The following is an 18,886-nucleotide window of genomic DNA, read 5'->3' as shown; positions in this document are numbered from 1 at the left end:
GGACACGTCTGCTGGGGGACGCCTGATGCCACCGCCTCTGGTGCTCCGCGGGGACGCAGCTCTTGCTCTTTCGTTTTCCCCCCAAAAATGCAGTTTTCTATGCAGCTGTGCTGTAACGATTTGACAAATTCAGCGTGCTTTATTGTTTTGCACAAGGCAGAGCACGTTTTGCATTTCCATAAAGAAGCAAACAGGACAGACCCGAGCGAGCACCGTCCCCCTCTCCAGCCCGGTGATGGATGGCCTCAGTCCCAACAAATCCCACGCTGCAAAGGCTCCAGCTGCACGCAGCTTTACTGGAACAGAGGCTCGCTCCTCTGGGGCCAGGTGATAGCCAGGCTTGTAACCGGCCACCCTTACAAATCCGTCAGAGAGATAAAAACTGGCACAAGGGAAACATTTACCCGATAGGGAAGGAAGAAAACGGGTGCTGCTGCCAGCACCACTGCTTCAAAGGGAAAGTTCATGTTTGGCCAAGTCGTGGTCTGTTTGCTCAGGGCCCTTTGCCACTGGAAAACCTGCAATTACCTAACGGCTCTGGGACCATGGGGACACCTGGCACGGGGTGGGGGACGCAGGTGACGGGCAGCAGGGGCTGGGAGCTGCTGGAGCAGGCTGCAGGAGAAGGAGCAGCGACACAGGGGACACCAATGCATCTTCACCTGCTTCCTCCAGCTCCACTAAATAAAAAGGAAACCCCTCTCTTTGAAACCTCAGCCTATGGAGTGGTTAAGAACAGGGATTCAAAGGTTACCTGGAGCGGGGAGTGGCGTATGGGCTGGCAGACCGGTGAGCACAGGACTCATGCCTCAGGAAAAGAGGCTGAAAAATGAATATTTCACGTAATAGGTGATCTTCTGAGCCTGAGGTCTGGTTTGCCTGTTTGCTTTCCAAAAGCCAGGCCCAGGGGTCCCGTTCAAGTGCTAGGGGAATGTCCCGTCCACAGAAGGGTAAAACCACAGGTTCCCAGGTGTCGCTTGCCCCTGGCAAGTATTTAGGAACGGCCCCTCTGTGGGCATTGGATTTTCTGTTCCCTGCCTTTGGTACTTGGAGGGGTTTTGTGCAAAGGAAAAAAAAAACATTTAATAAATAAAGACCTTCCAAAGTTCGATGGAGCAAGTGCAGTTCCCCCCATGCACTTCTTTTGCTCTGTTCCTGTGCGCTTCCCTGGGCATCCCACTTTTGGAGAAAAAGGTTGGATTACACAGCCTTCTGCGCTCACCCAGCCTACATTTTCCTTATATCTTTAAAGAATAAAAACAGCATGAAAATTGAATCTACCCCCATGGCATGGCTGGTATTCACGATGGGACATTAAGAGCTTCGGCCTCTCAAGCTTTTACGGCAGCACGTATCACAAGAGCTAAATGAAACGATTTAATACTCCAGGGTATTTGCTGAGCAGGAGGGTCCCACGGCGCTCCAGCCAAACCACCAAGTGTTTTGCTCCAAACCTGTCCCTTGCTGAGCCCAAGCACTGAGGATGGCTGGGCAGCACGGACTAAATGCCTTTTGGAAGCCAAAATCCAAGCCTGCCTCTGGGACCACCTGGAAATCTGCTTGCTTTAATTTGTCCCAAGCTGAAACCTGAGAAGCTTGAGGGAAAAGGAAAAAAAAAAAAAGGGATTACCTGAAGTGTGAGCTCAGGGAGAGAAACCACGGAGGGCGAGGGCATTTTTCTGGACAAGAGGGCTTTGTTCAGCTGGACACATGCTCAGATCGGCTCCCCGGGGCTGGGATGCTGCCTGCCTATTACTGCTATTATTATTGTTGTTGTTTCTTCTTGCCAGGAGACAAAAGCAAAACCAGGCGTGGGCTGAACAAGTGGACCTAAGGGGTAACACGTAGCCAGCGCACCGGCACACAGCAAGCACAGAGGCTCACGTGAGGCCAGGGGCATGATATGAAATGCTGATGTGGAGCAGGGATGGGGCACAAAACTAAGCATAATTTTTTTTATTCCAGGATAACTGATTTCCCCCTTTGTCACAATAGACTGCCAGTCACTTGCAGCAGACTAAACTTCCCCACATCATCCTCCACAGCCAGCAAGCTGACACATTCCCACAAGCATTTATTTTTTCTGTATTTTTTCTAATTATATAACCCAGTCGGTGCCAAACGTGTCCAGCCAACTCTAATCTGGCAGGCAGAGCTCATGCGTTTATGGCAAACAGACCCTCACTTCCTTGCTGAAGGGTGGCAGGAGGGAGAATTTATCAAGAAAAGGCTTTTTGGAAGTCTCCATGCTGTCAATGGAGACTCCTGCAAATGCATAATCCTCGAAGAAGCGACGGCAGAAAGACAGAGGAGGCGTTTGTTGGCTAAGGACCATGTCAGCATCTCGGATGGAGGTGAGGGCATGAGCTGAGTCGATCCGGCAGCTGTTAAAAATTATAATCCTTAACTAGGCAAAGCCCTTGGAAATTGCACCGCAGGGCAAGCGGTGGGAGCTTTCCAGCAGACTCCTGGGGAAGGTGCCGCTTTCGGGCTTAGTGTAATTAATATCAAGTTCAGCCAAGCAAGCCTGGGAGGCTGATGGTCTCCCAAATGGTTATTTAATGTGGCTTGATTATTTATTTTTTAAAGTGTTTTATTTTCCTCCTTGTAAATGAATTTAGCGCTGGGGAGAGGTGTTGGATTGACAGCTCTGGAAATACAAGCCCTGAAGGAAAAATGTTTGGGAGTCCTGTAAGTAACAACACCGCATGTAATCCAGGCGTTAGGGTAATTATTTGCAGCGACAGTAACAGCTGCTTTTTGCTCCAAATTCAATAATAGATATTGCTGCGAGACCACGGGGATTAGGCAGCGGTTGAGACGCTTTCAGGTGGCCGGGAGCGTCGGGCACAGCGGGGGCTGGCTGAGGCCACCGGTGGCAATACATGCTGTCCCTTAGCCACCAGGCACTTCGGGACACGGCTCGGTGCCTAATTGTTATTAATGTTAAAATACCACCCATTTTTCTGAGCCCATGAGTTTGTTTTGAGCAGGCGCTCCAGCACCTCTCCGCTCGGCGCAGCCTTCAGCTTCACGCATGTGCTCCAAGGTTGCATGGAGGCTGAATCAAAGCCTTTGTGGCATACGGAGATGAGAGAATATACTAAATATATCCCTCCCCACATCACTGGGCAGGCTCTTTTCCTTGCTAATATGCTGCTCTGGCCTTTTATACAAGCCTTTTATAGCACTTGCAATGCCTTCAAAGTGCAGCGCGCAGGCTCGGAGCAGCAGAAACATGTTAGCAGAATCCCGGGCACTACAGGGACCACGTCCCAGTGGCAGGGATCGTTACAGCTTGCCGTGTTCCCAATGCCACGTGCTGTCCAGAAGCAACTCCACAAGCTGCATGAGCACAGGCAGGAGATCTGGGCCAGGGATGGAGGGAAAGTAGCAACAAGGGGTTGAGATGAGGGAAGACTGAGAGCCACCATTATGCTCGGCTCTACCGGGGCATCTTAGTAAAGCCCAGGGAATTTGGGAAAAAACAACATCCCCGTGCTCTATGGTAAGTGAAATTAGGGAGACCGAAGGCCACGTCTTCATTTGTCTTTAGATACCTTCAGCATCTGGAGGAGAGAGAGGTTTCGGGGTCTTGCCTGGGGTCGCACTGGGGCATGGCCTTGATCTGGGTTGTCCCCAGGTGCCCGTTAACCCCCGGCTTCGGCACTTCTGAGGTGAGGATGTGTTACGTGGAAAAACAAACATGCAGGAGAACAGGCGCTGAAAGACAGGGAGAACCTGGATGGTATTTTTTTTTTATCCCAAAGGCAAGAGAAAAGGGAGTGAATGGAAATAAGGAGAAAGAATAAAAACAAGGGAAATCTCGAGAGGGAGACGTGCTTGTTGGCCCCTGCTGCCCTGCTCTGCTAACACAAGGCAGATGTTATCCCACCTGGATCCCAGGTTTTGGGTTTTCCATGTCCGTGGAGCACTGCAGAGCAGCCAGGGATGCTTCATGAGCCCGTGCCCAGGGTGTGGGCAATGCACGGCTGTCAGAGGTGGTGGGGAGAAAGGAAAATGTTCTTTTGTTGTTCAGAGGGAGGGTTTTCTCTTGTGTTTTTTTGGAAGGGGGGGAATTGTTGGGAGTATAAGTCCTTTTGCAAATAAATTTTTTGGCTCATTTCCTTTTCAACATTTTTTTTATGCTTTTGAGGAGGGGAAAGGGAGACAAAAAGAGACAACGCTCTCCTTCCAGCTCTTAGGACTATCATTGTCTCCAGGAACAAGGATCTGACATCTTGACGAAAAAGTGAAGCACAAAATTTGTGCTGCCAAAGCATTTTTTTCAGTATATATATATATATATAAAAGGACAATCTCCAGGATTAATGATTCTGCATCCTTCCTTCCTTCCTCCCATTGCTCGTGCAGATGCAATTATAAAGGCTTTAGTGATTTTATTTGCTAAAGGGATCTATTTTTTGTTCCTTGTTTTATTATTTTTTTTTCTCCTTTTTTCCCCATTTTGGAAAAGCAGCAGACCTGGGACCTACAAAACCACCAAAATCCACTCTTTCCAGAGCTTGTTTTCACCTCCCCCTGTCCCTGACTGCTCTTAGCATCTCCAGCCCTGAGCTAAGTCACCTGTTTGGGGGTTTCCTGGGCAAAACCCCACGTGCCTTCTCCGCTGCCCAGCAGAAACCACCAACCCATCACCTCTCTCTCCTTTCACCCTTGCTGGCTCCATATTTTCATGTATTATGTGTTAAACGGAAAAGCAGAGCTGGTCATTTGGTCCCGGTGGGGGCTTTGGGTTTTTCTTTGTGGTTTAAGGCCAAGGCTTTCAAAGCTAAAGGGCAAAGGCATTTTGGAAGCGAGTGGTGGTTTGGGGGGGGGGATGTTGGCAGCCTTGCTCTGGCTCTCCCAAGCCGGCAGCACAGCCTTGGCTCTGGGTAATCCTTAATCCCACAGCACGTGGGGAAATCCTGGCTTTGGGACACCACAAACCCCATCAATCCACGTCAGGCACCTCAGGTTGGAAAAACAAGGGGAAATTTGCTTTTTTTGTTGTCCTTTTGGTGTCAGGAATAAGCTCGCAAAAATGTTTGATTGGCAGGGGGTGCGTGCAAATAGCAGAGCTGGCAAAAATGGATAAAAACGCTGAAACCCCTTGGTTTGTGCAAAAAAAATGGGGTGGGCACAGCTCCTGTAGGGGGACAACATGGGATGGGGGAGCAGCCGAAAAGCTTCTGGATGCACGCAGCCGCCGTGCTGCTCCGCGGCGGGAGGGCTGCCGCCGCTGACGTTTCCTATTTGGACCCAAAAAAGCAATGTCTGCTCTAATTAGCGTGTCGCGTGCGTGTGCGTGTGTGGGGGAGGCAATGTTTTTGTTTCCTTTTAGGAAGAAAGAAAAAAATAAAAAAACACCAAAAAAAAAAAAAAGCACAGAATTAGCTCTGTTGCAAAGCCAACGAGTTGTCTCAGGGGGAAGGGGATCCAAAGGGTTTGCTCTGAACCAGCCGAGGGGAACGTGCACGGTGCTGAGCAGCCAGCACGGCTGGGAAATTATTCACCAATTCCTAAAACTGCTATGGCGGGGGGGGTGTCCTTATTTTTGGGATGATTTTACATGGCAAAAAGCTAGCAGCACTGCCCTTTGCAGCCAAAGCAGTGCCCTGCACATCCCACTGCACTGCTTCTCTCTCCTCACTGTGAAGATTTCCTCCAGGGTTATTTTTTTGCACAGCACTATTTGTGCTGGGGGAAAGCCAAAAAACACCAGAGAACCCATTTCTGATGCCTCCTCATCATTGTGCCCTCTTTTCTCCCCGTGGCCAGGACTTCACAGAGAAGCTGCCGGTGTGAAGCTGCAAGGGTTAAATATTCCACTCGTTTTTTTCTCATTTTGTCTTGTTAATATTGCCTCTGAAAAAAAACAAACAGAGGCGAATCCCGCCCTTTCCCTGGGGATTCTTTCTTGGCTTGTTCCAGAGAACATTAAATTATTTGTCTTTTTATTTTTTATTTTTTTTTTAAATTTCAGTGTCTTGTTCCGGCAGCCTTGGGGATTGAGGAAACCAAACGTCAGGATGAACAAGGAAAGCCAAAAACCCAAATAAATAAATAACTGATAAACCTGGAGCGGAAAGGAGATAAAAACCTGACGACATTCCTCTCGTGGTGCGGAGCTGAGAATGTCGATAAATTGATCAACACCGTGGGGCGGACGGACAGACGGATGAGGCCATGGGGCTTCACTGATGGCTGTCAATGGGGTGGGAGATGCAAGCACGGTTATTTAGGAAAAGGCCCTAAATCCTCCTCATTCGGAACACTGGGCCTGCTCTTTGGGGATAAATCAGTGGCTAAAAAAAAGGGGAATTTGTGAGAAATCACACTGCTTTGTGGGGCCAGAGGCTGGCTGACTGCAGAGGGTACGTGAAGCACTCGGCGTCCTCTGGGCTCAGCCCTTCGTCTTTTCCCAGGACCAGCTTCAGTTTCTGTGGATGGCTCTAAAAAAAAAAACCAACAAAACAGAACCCACTTTAACCAAAATTAGGGAAAAATGACATGGCCCAAAAAGGAAAAGAAAATGAAGTTTTTGGGAGCAGCCCAAATGCCCGTCCGTGACAGTCTCCTCAGCCTTGCTGCACCAGACCTTCAGCCCTTCCACTGGCCCCGGCTGTGCCAGCACTAAATTGCCTTGAATTACGTATACAGAGCCAGTGTTGTGCCTCCATCAGTAGAAATATTTGGGGTTTGCTCAAAACATTGTGAAAAACAATGCAGGGAAAGTTACAAAAAAAGAAGAAAAAAGAGCGGCAGTGCTGTCGTGGGTGCGCTCTCCTCCTTTCCACAGCTTGTGCTGTATTTTATTTGCGAAAACAGCACTGAGAGATGCTCGCAGCCTGGTTAGGGTCACCCATGGCACTTCCTGGGGATGCAGTGAGCATTTCCCAGGTGTTTTCACACCTTACCAAAGAGGCCCCTCCGTGTTTTCCCTCTGTAGGAAGAGGACTCGTGCGCCTTCCCCGCTAATCTCCCATCTCCGAGCTCCTCGGAGCCGATAATGAAAAACTTCCCGCTGCGCCGGGGCCGCTGCTTTTCCAGGTTAAGAACCGCTCCTCGAGGAATCCGACAGCCATAACAAAACAATTTGCTAAGATAACATTAGTTCAGCGTTGTGGCTGCTCGGCTACACGTGCCGCTGCTCGGGGGCAGCGCTCGGAAGGCTCCTGGGGCCCCGACCGAAAACTGCTGCACCCCTGGACTGTGCCCTGCAGAGGGACACCCGTCCTGGCACATCCTAGGGGTGATTTAAATGAAGTGCCAGGATGAACTGGGGTCAAACAGGAGGTTTCCTATTTAACTGGCACAGGTGGGAGGATTTGGGGAATGCTCCGGGCTGCACCGCTGCTGTCTGCATCCCGGCACCTGCTGCAGTGTGGGTGCACGAGGGTCCTGCGCACCCAAAGGGACGGATCCGGCAGCCACATCACCTCTCCCTGCTCAGAGGGAAGCCTCTTGCTGGAGCTGCTCGTCGGATCCCCGCCTGCTCGAGGCCAACATCTGCTGAGCGTGTACAGAGCCGGCAGCGGGTGTGCAGCCTTCCCAGCCCGTGCTCCCATGTTTACTCACACGGGGCTTGTTTAAATCTGGTTTGACAGCAAAATGGATGCGTGCAGTTTTTGTTATGGCTCAGGCAGATCTGATGTCTCCCCAGGGCCCGGCTTCGCCTCCTTTCAAGGATGGAAAAACACGATCCAGAGCCCGCTGCCGTGCAAGGAGGGCTTCCCACCGCGCCTCCCTCGGGCAGGCTGGTGTCGAGAGGAAAGGCAATGCTCAGGAGGGTGACGGTCTACATGTTATAAAGAAGGGCCAGAGCTCCAGTCTGGGTAGAGGCTCACCATTCCCAGCTGGTGCCCCACCATTTAGACCCCTTTCCCTTTGGAAAGCAAAGTCCATCCTCATCCATCCTCCTGGATGGCTTTATTCACCTCTAAAGGTGAGGGCGGTGGTGAGAAGCTGCAGGGGAAGAAATGCTAACACATGCTGCCCTAAATCTTCTGATGGACCCTCTAGCCAGGCAGCCACAAATCGGGATGGCCCTGAGCTTCCAGCAAGGCAGGGCAGCTCAAAAAATCAGCCAGCAATATGCCTGCCCCTAAACTGTACAAATCACATCCCAGTGACCCCTCGGCATGCCTGGTGGAGGGAGAAAGCAGAGACAAGACCCGTGCCCTGTTGCACCCGATGGCAATGGGATGCTCTCACAACAGGAGGGCTTTTGGGTCAGGGGATGATGGTGGGAAGAGCTGCTGCTGTAGGGGGCCTTGGGCTTGCATCACTGCAGGGGAAGGGAGAAGGAAAACAGCAGCCTTGAAGCAGGGAGAAATCCCTCCTGGTTTTCTGTCTTGTTCAGAAATAAAAATACCCCAAATAGCCTGAGAACGGGGCTGCTCAGCAGATGGTACTTTGGCCCTTTCGGGAAGTTTCCTATCTCTGCAGCTGGGAATCCATGATGGGAATCTGATCCCAGGGGGCTGCGGAGCTGCAGCCCCAGGAGCTTGGGTAGCTTGGGAAATTCAGAGTTATGCCCTGCCCTGAACTTTGGACACGAGCCCAGCTCTGATCTCGCTCCATCCGAGTGCCACTGAGCCCCTTCCCCATGCTGCATCTCCAGACCTTGCCCTGGGCAGCCCAGCCCCACAGAGCCACCAGAGTCCCACAGAGCAGCCACTTTCTGTCCCCAGACCACGTCCCCGGCCCCTTCCTTCTTTGGGAGACTGCTGCATCCAAGCAAGCACCATTTGTGCTCTCATCAAAGACCTTCCCGCTTTCCTTTCCCAGCACTAGTGGCTTCCTCCAGCTATTATTTTTTTCTGTCCCCATTCCTGGGGACATCTTGTGCTCAGCAGCACAGATGCAGGGTCTCAGCCCACTGGGTTTATCCCTGGCCCCTCTTGTTGCACAACCTGGGGCGAACACGAAGACTTGCAACCCAGGCAAGTTCTGCACCTCTTCTGTGGTCCCTTGTATCATTTGTACAAAACCAGTGTGCTGGCGTCCAGCTGAGCAGAGAGAAACACTGCAGCTGCTCATGCTGTCCCAAGTGTCCAAATTTTGATTAGGAAGGAAAAATAAACACAAAAAGAATGAATTTTTCATGAATTTTAGGAAAATTTGGTGAGGACTGCGGTGATTCTGTGACCAAGGCTGGGAGCAGATGGTGGAGAGGTGCGTTTTGGTGCTCACTGGGCATCTCCTGTGCAGCATTTCCTGAGCAGTATTTAGGAGCATGAGCAACAGGGATGAGAGTTTTCAAAGCTACGTGACATTTGGGGAAAGACAGCTGCAACTCGTTGAGCTCCGGACAGCGTGTTCCTTTGGGTTTCCCTTAAAAATATCCCACTTTAGCACCTGCTTTGCAGAGCAGTGCTGTGCAATGGGGCCCGAGCCCAAAACCAAGGGTGTGATTTGGGGTTGGGCTGTAGGCTGGGCTGGATGGAAAGGAAGATGGGCTGCCCCCATAGCGGTGCCTCCCCCAGGATGCAGAGTGCTGGTGTTCCCCCTCGAGTCCTTAATGGCTCATGTTTATGAGAGCTAAAAATACTTCCTTGGGGAGAGATAGGGGGACAGAAATCTGTTATCGCTTGAAGAGTTTATAGGCTTTGTTCTGGAAAGAGGCTTATATAGAAACAACATGGTATTAAAGGTTAAATAAAAAGCAACCAAAGGGCATCCCTGCGTGGAATGAGGCAGCTGGGATGAGCAAAGCCTCTGCAAGCCCAGGGATGGTGCTGGTGATGGGGACCCCGGCCAGAGCTGGCCCCTCAGAGCCATTTCACATCCCATGGACAGGCAATGCTGTTTTTGAGCCCTCCTTAGCATTTCACAGAGCCTTTCACAAGGCCTCCTCCCTACCCTGCAATGAAAATTGCAGCTGGCCAGGAGTTTCCTGATTCAACCCTTTTTTCCCCCAAGCCATACTGGAAAACAAGAATTCAGTAACGTCTGTGGGAAGCGGTCCTGAGTGATGAATGCTCTCAGAGCGAGGGGCTGGGGTCTCCACGGGATGGGGTCGAGCACATCACCCCCTGCCACCTGGGCTATTGCTCTGTTAAAAAAAAGGCTTTCTTTTCCCCGTGCTTCCAAAAACTGTTGGAATCTGGAACCGAAAATCTGTGATGTGCCAGCACTGCTGGGCTGCAACCCCCCCATGGCCAGGACCCCCCTCTCTGGGTGCAGAGCATCGCAGCAGTCCACGTACACCAGGGCTGACCTCGCTCCTGGTCTGCAGCATGCAGATTTTCCAGCTGCGCCATGGCAAGCTCTGGGTCTGCAACAGGGTGAGGGGGGTGCGGGGGGACTGGCGGTGCTCACACCGAACGCACGGCCAGGGCAGCCCTTCTGGTTTATTTTTAAAGGGCGTTCTGTTTCCAAAGAGAAAAGGGGAGACATCAGTGACGTTGGTCACGCTGAGAGAGGCACGGCTGTGCCCCTGCGCCATAAGCCCCTTTTTGTGCTGCTGAGCATCAGGCCCCCAGTGACATCGTGTTGGTGCTGCGATGTGCCAGCACGCACAGGGTGAGCATTGTGCGAGGCATTTCCAAGGGCACGGCAGCACCCGGCCGTGCTGCAGTGTCCCCACGGCCCTCTGCAGCGCCCTTAGCTCCTTGGGCAATCAATGGGGCATTGTCCCCGGAGAGCAGAGTGCGGCGTACAGCAGCTTGGAGCGGCGGCACGGAGGTCAAGGACATAAAGCTGGTCCGAGTGCCCTTCCCTCGTGCTCGTTAGCTCTGTACATTTTGCTTAAATGCCAGCACAACGTGGTGCGCGAGGAATCTGGGAGTGCTACCAGCCCGTCTGCTGTGGACGAGGACTCTGGTTTGCAAGAAGGAACGTTACTGGGAACAACCACGTTGCAAATCAGAGCCTACATTTGGGTCTGATCTGAATTTTGCTGCTTTTTCCTTGCTTCTGACATGAGATAAACCCAGACCTGGGACTGGAACAATCACAAAGAGAAGGAAGGTTAGAGACCTGGGGCTGTATGCATATCCGAGCCTCCCAGCCCCTTGCAGAACTGTCAGTGCTGGGGATGAAGGAGCCAGAGCCAGCTCCTGGCTTGGGAGGTTAGAGAGAGAGCTCGTAAACAGAACAGGTTTTCACCTGTGACAATGACCACACAGGGATGCTCTTTTAATAGACAGAAGCGGGAGAAATCGCTGCTGAAGTCCCATCCAAACCAGACCTGGGGAAAACAGCAGGAGACCGTGCAGCGCCCCATCCCGAGCACGGGTCTGGTGTTGGGGGCAGCACCGTGGGCTCCAGGGGCTGCACTCGCCAAATGTTGTAGGGTTCGTGCACGAGCAAAGACAAAGGGCAGGGAGGGAGCAGCACAGGGTAAGCTGCCCTTGGTTAGAGCCTCGTCCCACCAGGTTTGGGGGGATCTGGTGACAGCAGCTGTGCTTGTTGGATCCTTTGGCATTCTGCAAACCCGGTGAGGTCAATGGGAACCTCCCGAGAGTTTTAACCGGGCCGGGATTGGGGCTGGGAGGAATCTGCCAGCTGAACGCCCACGGGCTCCATGGACATCTGGGCCAGGAGCTGACCTCCTGGACCGTGGCTGAGTTTTCTGCAAGATGAATGCACCTAAAATATCCTCGTGGAGAGGGACTGCCTGTGTGGCTCAGTCAGCAAAGCCCTCCCTGTCCGGGAGCCCGGTGACACAACCCAAGGTGACAAGAGCTGGCTGAGCCCTGCATGGCGGGGCCATGGAGCAAACCAGGCCCTGGCACCCGTCTTGGAGGGTCATGCATCTCCTGGTGGGCTGAGGGACCATCCGGGGGAGTTTGATGAAAGGATGGGGTCTTCAGTGGGTGCCCACGAGAATCGGGAGGCAATACCGGCACCGAGCGGCTCTGCGCTCAAATTCCTGCTCCAGGCACGTGGTACGGCTTTCCCAGCCTGAATTCCTCACGTCGGTTCAGACCACATCTGACTTCTATCCCCAGCACGTCTGTACGGCTGGTTAGAGAAAACAAAAGTTGGGAGGATGGAGATAAGATTTCTGATGCTGGAAATGTGCTGTGTATCCCCTTGGTCCCGAGCAATACCTGCAGCAAAATGGGCAATTCCCTGCGAAAAATCACAGGTTTTGCTAAGACCCCAGGAAAACCCTGCTCTCGGTGCTCTGTGGACAAAATCTCCCTCCGTGCCCAGCATGGATGGATGTTATTTTTTTTTAATCTTGGCCCCACCAAAGAGCTGTGAAACCCCGCCACAAACAATGAGTCAGCTAATCCAAACCAAACGGCACTGAGAGGCGGAGGTCAGCCCAGTGCACGGCCGGGATCTTGAAAAGCAGCGCTGCCTCTCGAGCAACACCGGTGACGATAACCACGGCCCTCGGTGGCCAAACGCCCTCCTGCCCGCACGGCAGCGGGGCCAGGAGCCGGGAGCGAGCGGGGAAGGGACGGGAGTCAGCGAGGGTGGGCACCAGGTCTGGGGGCACCCACCTGGGACAGGGTCCCCGAGGCGGTGGTGGCTTCTCCCATCCCCTCCACAGCCTGTTTTGGGGACGCTTCCCACTATGCAGCCTCCGTATTACCTTCTCCACTCCTTGTTGCCCCATCCCTCTTACTTTTGGGGTTACTTTCACCCCTGTTTTGCTGGGCTCCCCTTTCTTTTGTTTCCCCCTTCCTCACCTTTCTCTCCTCCAAAAGCCTGCCTTCGACACGCTTGCGTGGAGAAAAAAATACCTCCAGCCAGCTGCCAGCGCTGCCTTTGGCCTCTTGCTCCGGTTTCATGTTTGACTCTAATCCCACAATTTATACAGCGGAGCCCTGGGCCAAACCCAATGTCTCAGGAACCTGCCAGAAACCTCAGCTTTTCCTAAGCCCTATAAACAGTTTCCTGCCTCCATCCCTGCACCTGCTGCCCATGCCGTGCTGACGGCCGGGGATGGTGGCACCGCAGGGATGTGGTACCCCAGGGATGGGGTACCCCAGGATGCCCAGGGGCCCCACGCTGCCCTCTCTTTGCATTAATGCACAAAAAGTGCATTCCTGCTGCAAGCTGTTTGCAGTGTTTTATATCTCACGCAGGCTGGAGCATCTTTTAAGGGCTGGGTGCCCCCATGCCCTGTACCCAGTCCCTGCTCCCCTGTGCAGGGGTCTGGGTTTAAAGGAAAAGGATTTGTTATTGCTGCAGTGCCTGCGGGTTGTGAAATGCTCACCTGAGGCCACAGCAGTGAAGAAATTCAGTGCCACGGGCAGCTCCCATAGGATCTTAGGGCATAGATCTTAGGATCTGGGGGGCGGTGGGCAAGCAGCAGAGGTTAGGGGAGGCAGGGAGCAGCGTGCAGGTGTCCCAGGCAGCGGGACATCCAGCTGCTGATGTGCGAGAGACCCTTCTGAAACTGAACTGCATTCTTCTTTTTCCTGTTGCTTTTTCTCCCCTGTGTTTTCTGAACAAACAAAACCCTGGCGGTGCAAACAAGCAGCAGGAGCAGGGGCTGAGGTGCACCAAGGTGCTTTCCACGCTGACACTGGGAGGAGTTTGACATACAGCTTGCACGGGGCAGCTTGCTGCATCTGCAGAGCCACTTTTGGTGCAACAAACTCTTCTTAAACCTCTTTCCAAACAACGCGAAGCAGCCACCACAGCACGACACTACCAGCTTTCTGCCCGGGAAGCTGCTCTCCAGTTTTCTCATGTTTTGACAACGGAGCAGCCCAAAGAAGTGCTAATCCCGTTTGTGTGCCGTAATAAATAGTCTGTGAGCATGCACGTCATCCTTCTCTTGGCCTGGAGTGGGGAAGCACACCACGCAGGAGAAAGTTTTTGCTTTGACCACTTTTTGTTGTGCTCCTAAAACCCAGGGGGGATGCTGCAAATTATTGAGCACCATCTGCTGGCACCTTATTTATTAACTCGCTCTTTATTTTTATGTGGCTAGAGATGTGGCATGGGACTGTTTGCTAACAGAGCGAGCTCTGCGTTATTGAGCTGCTGAATAACCCCTGCCCACCCAGGACTGCTCATGGGCGCAGCACCCATCGTTGAGGCATCACAGAGGCTTTCCATGGGCATTATACAAGGGTGGTGCCCCAAACCCAGGGGAAAAAGGCTGGGAGGGATGACAGAAGCTTTGGGCAGAACATGCTGGGTTCTGCTCTGCGGAAGGCAAGGGCAAAATGCCACTCGCTCCACCGAGGGCAGGACTTCACCCATCATCACCGATCCTGACGCCTGTTGATGTTCAGAGCCTGGCGCCCGTTCCTGATGTTCAGAGCCTAAATTCGTTAAATTGGTGTTGTCCTTCCTGAGCGCAAGATTAAAACCAGGAGATTTCGCAGGTCTTTATTGGCAGCACTCAGGGCTCCAGTTGAACAGGACATAAAGCCGTTTCCTCCTGTATAAATCACCTGGATGCTTTCAGCTCGCTCCGAGGCCTAAAACAATGATTTCAGGCTCAGGTTTGCCGCTTGGTAATTTGTCCTGGCAGCTGGCTCCATCAATCTCTGGCACAGGCAAGTAACTCAAGCCTCTGACAAGTGCTGATTTACGGCTTCAGCTAGTAAATCAGCATAAAATCATCGCAGTGCTTGCTAATATTTTTCCAAGCGGAGCCTTCTCACATGCAAGGCAAAAGGTCCTGGGACCCAGCGCCACAGCCCTCGTGCTCCTTGCGGGAGGCGACCTGCGGGCTGCTCGCAGCCTGGGCCCTGGGTCCAAAACAAATCCCCAGGGTGCAGGGGATGAAGAGGTTGGGAAAAAAAGTCGAGAGTGTTTTCTGCCGTGGAGGCGATTTGTGCCCGCCTTAAGCTGGCATTGCACTGCTCTGGAAGTGCAGGGTGGACTTGCAGGGAGCCGTGGAGTTATATTAAAGCAGGGGTTTAAGCATCAGGGCTGTGGCTCTCCCTGAAAGCCCAGGAGCATGGCCTGGGTGTGTAAATCCACGTGGGATCTGAACCGCTCCCTCTTACTGCAGAGGAAGCTGAGGGTAACGATGCCCTTTAGGTGCATTAACGGGGTGTGTAGCATTATATGGGATGACGTTGGGCCAGGGTGAATGAGCCAGGGGCTGTGTTTCCCAGCGTGTACTTCTCTCCCATGCGCTGTTCTGCTGGCAGGCCAGGAATGTGAAATTTTCATGACTTCAAAGCCTTTCTGCCAGTCTGGACTGTGTGATCCCAGCCATAGCACGGCCCCAATCCATCACCCAAGAAAGGATGTTTGGGTGTTTGTGTAAAATGACAGACTGGAGAGACCCAAAGCTGAAACCCAGATGCTTTCCCAAGAAATAAAAAGGGTTAAGGACTTGAAAAGGCGGAAAGAGCCTGTGAAGAAAACACCATTGCAGCTACTGTCTGTAACAAAACTGACCGTGGCTTTCTGCAGGCTGTTGTGCTGCAAGGCTCAGCATCCTGCCAAGCATCACAGGATGTCCTTTATGGGCTGAGGGGAGCCGAAACGACACGACCGAGGTCGCCCACAAAGCCAAGGCTGCAGTGGGAGGCAGAAGCCAGCAGCAGCCTGCCCTGACCCCAGCTGTGGGTGGCTCCGTGGGTAGGAAATGTCCCAACACCCCGACCTGAAAGCCAGTGAGTTTCCCATATAAACCCGTGCCACGTGTCTGCTTTTCTTTGTAGGAAAGACAGCACAGAAAGGTCACTGGGAGGGAGCTCCCAAAGCCCAGGGGGTCACCCAGACATCCCAACCGTTTCACCATAAATAAGTCCTTAATGGGACCAGTAAGCTCATCAGCACAAAGGGACTGCAGAAGTCAGCATCCGCCGTCATTTAGGACTAACCCTTTTCCAAACAAACGTCCATCAGTAAGGAGAGATGCCTGATAAATAAATTGTTTTCTGTAAACAGCCCATTTATTGCACTGTCCCTCTGATTCCTCTGCTGTCAAAAGCAGAAGGCAGGACTGAAACCCGTCCTGAAATCCTACCAAGCTATGAGAGCATTTGGTGACTTAGTTCCTGGCTTGGCTTTCTTTCTCTAATTGTTTGGATTTGGTCACAAGCAGGAAAAGCTGATCTCATTACAGCTGAAAGGGCCCCGCGAGAGGCCGAGCCGTGAGATCTGATGTCACGGTCGGGCGGTGCGGGTGGGAAGGGAACCTCCGTGGCGAGCCCGAAAAGGTGGGCAGCTCCTCGGGTGCCTGAGCGTCCCCTGGGTGCAGGTCCGTGGTGGCAGGCGGATTAAAATCCAGCTGTGCCTTCCTGTAGGGCCTTAACAGACTTCAAACAGCTCGGCTGTTAGTGAAGGAGGGGGGAAACCTTCACCCTTGGCTTTGTGCCTTGAATGTCAGCGCCCAGCAGGAGCACGGTGTCTCAACACCATGGTCCCATCTGCATGGGGCACAGGGGGGAAAAGCATTTCTGCCTCCGAGCCAGCAAAGTTCCCTGCTCCCAAAGGAGAGGACACGCTGACTGAGCACCGGGAAGGCTGCTAACAATTTGGCAGGTTGGACAATTAACAATTTAGAGGTTGGACTAGGTGATCTTGGAGGTGTCCTCCAACCTAAATGATTCGGTGACTCTGGATTTGGCAAAGCCTCTACAAATCTGCCCAGGAGGCAGGCACGCAGGCCGAGGCATAAAAATAAAAAGACCAGTCCCCCAGAAATGGGGAAAATGGCTTTTTTCAGGTTGTTTAGGAAGCGCTGGGAAGCCTCTCAGCTGTCCAATGCTGCACTGCCTCGCACCGCACACGTACGAAGGCGTTCGAGCGCTGGCGTGCCTGGCGGGGAAGTGCTCCCTGCACAGCACGGGCTCAGGCTGTTGATCCCAAAAGTCAATGCAAAGAATCCCGTTTCATTTTACGCACTGCGATCAGCCACGTGTACGGTGGGGCTGACCACCGGTATGCGTGGCAGTGCCAGAAGTGAACGAAACTCCTCCCCGGGGAGAGGGGTCGATTGCCTTTGGCTGCAAAATTTGTGAAATTTTCATTATTTTTTTTTTTTTTCCAAAATGCCTCCCTGGAAAATGCCTCTGGATTTCGATTTGAAGAAAAATAAACCCACGTTTTTGATTGTGCAAGGAAAAAAAAAAATCGTTTTTATTTTTGAAAGCTGGATAATTTTAGCCAAACATGGGAAACAGGAATTGAATAGGATCCACGGCCATTGGACGGGCTTAAGAGAGCTTCGAAGAGCCTGCTGACAAGGGAGCATTAGCCTGTTGACACCTTTCACATGCAATGAGCTGAGCTCACTGCTGCAATACAAATAAGCAACGGGGAGGGTGACAGGCAGGCTCGGACAGCGATGGGTGCTGCGAAACACGGCTCCAGAAGACCATCCCTGATTTAAAGCTTTCATTTTTTGGGGTCTGGGGTGCTTCTGCTGTTTTCCCGAGCTCACAGACTGCCGAAAATAAAGGCTGGAAGAAAGGGACGGTGGGCAAAAAGAGCATAAAAGATGAAAGGACCGAAAACAGAGAAACGGTGGTTTATAAAATTTAATTTCCTTCCCTGAGTGGGAGCTGCTCTAATAATATGCACAAGGAGTGAATAATACTTCAAAATATTCCCAGAGAATGAATAATATGTAATAATATTCACAGAGCATTTATTTGACTAATTTCCCCCCGTGTTTTTGGAGCAAGATCTGACAGCCCTGGATCTTAAAGGGGAGATCTGTGTCTGACTTCCTCGGGTCTGGATCAGGCCCCAAACACCTAACGGACCCGTGTTCAAGAGACATCACCGAGGGGTCAAACAATATACCTCCAGTAAATGGTGGGGTCACCTTTCCCTCCTGATCCACAAATAAATTATCTGCTAATAAATGGAACCAGAAGTGGCTTGGCCAGATGTTCCACTGGGGCCCCAGGGAGCCGTGGTGCAGAAAGGGTAAAACAGGGGGGAAAAAGGAAAAAAAAAAAAAAAAAGAAAGCCAATAAAAAATAAAATATTAGCGTCCCAGCTTCATTTGGAGCTCCGTGCCTGGTGGCTGCGCAGGATCCCCGTGGTGGGGCTGCGCCTCACTCCCCTCCCCGGCCGCAGCAGCTGTGCCCGTGTTACGGCGCGAGGTGCGATGCCCCAGCTGGGAGGACGTGCCAAAAGCAGGATATGGGAAAAAGCTGCTTTCAAACACAGATGGATCCAACCTTTATTCCTTTTTAAATTAGATTTTAGTGCGCTGGCTACTCACGGCTGGTGGAAACGGGAGATGTCAGCAGGACTCGGATAGATTTGAGGTGAGCGTCCCCAGGGCATCTTGCTAACCAGGACCCTAAGATCTCCGTCCTCCCCTGCCCACCCTTCCCTGCCCTCCTGCCGCTCGCAGACCACTCCTGCTGGCTGTCACAGCACCCAGCCCTGGTGCCCTGTGCCCCGCAGGCACCTCGGTGGCAGACACCTGCCCACCGTGGGACAAGCAGGCAGCTTTGGTGCCTCTGTGCAGCTTGGGAGGCTGTGTTTGCTCCTCTTGGAAGCGATCTGGAGCATTTGGGTTCCTTCACAGGGACTTGCATCACTTCTGATTCCCGAGCTTGCTGTGAATTAATGATGAATTAAAAGGCCTGATTAACTCAGCAGCATGAATCTGGGCTCAGTGCAATGCACACCCTGCGCCCTGCTGCCCTGCAGGGGTGACACCACAACCCTGGGCAGATGGTGACACCTCGGGGCACGATGCCACCCCATGAATAAAGGGAAACCTGCAGGTGTGTTCTGCTCGAGGCACACACACAGCCCAACGTGTTGAGCAGTTTGGGTGGAAAGAGGTCTCGGCATGTCCCCAGCCTAATACTATATGGGTTTTTTTTGGTGGGCAGGTTGACTGACAAGAAAAAAGGGGGTGTTCGGGTACCTTGGTGGGCGCTTGTATATGGGTGGGAGAGCTGGCTGAGGGGTGTGAAGGGAGGATGAGTGTGCTGGTTGGTGAGGAAGGCTCCTTCCCACTCCTCAGCCCTTG

The sequence above is a fragment of the Anser anser genome (assembly GCF_964211835.1).
Source record: "Anser anser genome assembly, chromosome: 22".
NCBI lineage: Eukaryota > Metazoa > Chordata > Aves > Anseriformes > Anatidae > Anser > Anser anser.
This window is presented reverse-complemented; position numbering follows the sequence as displayed.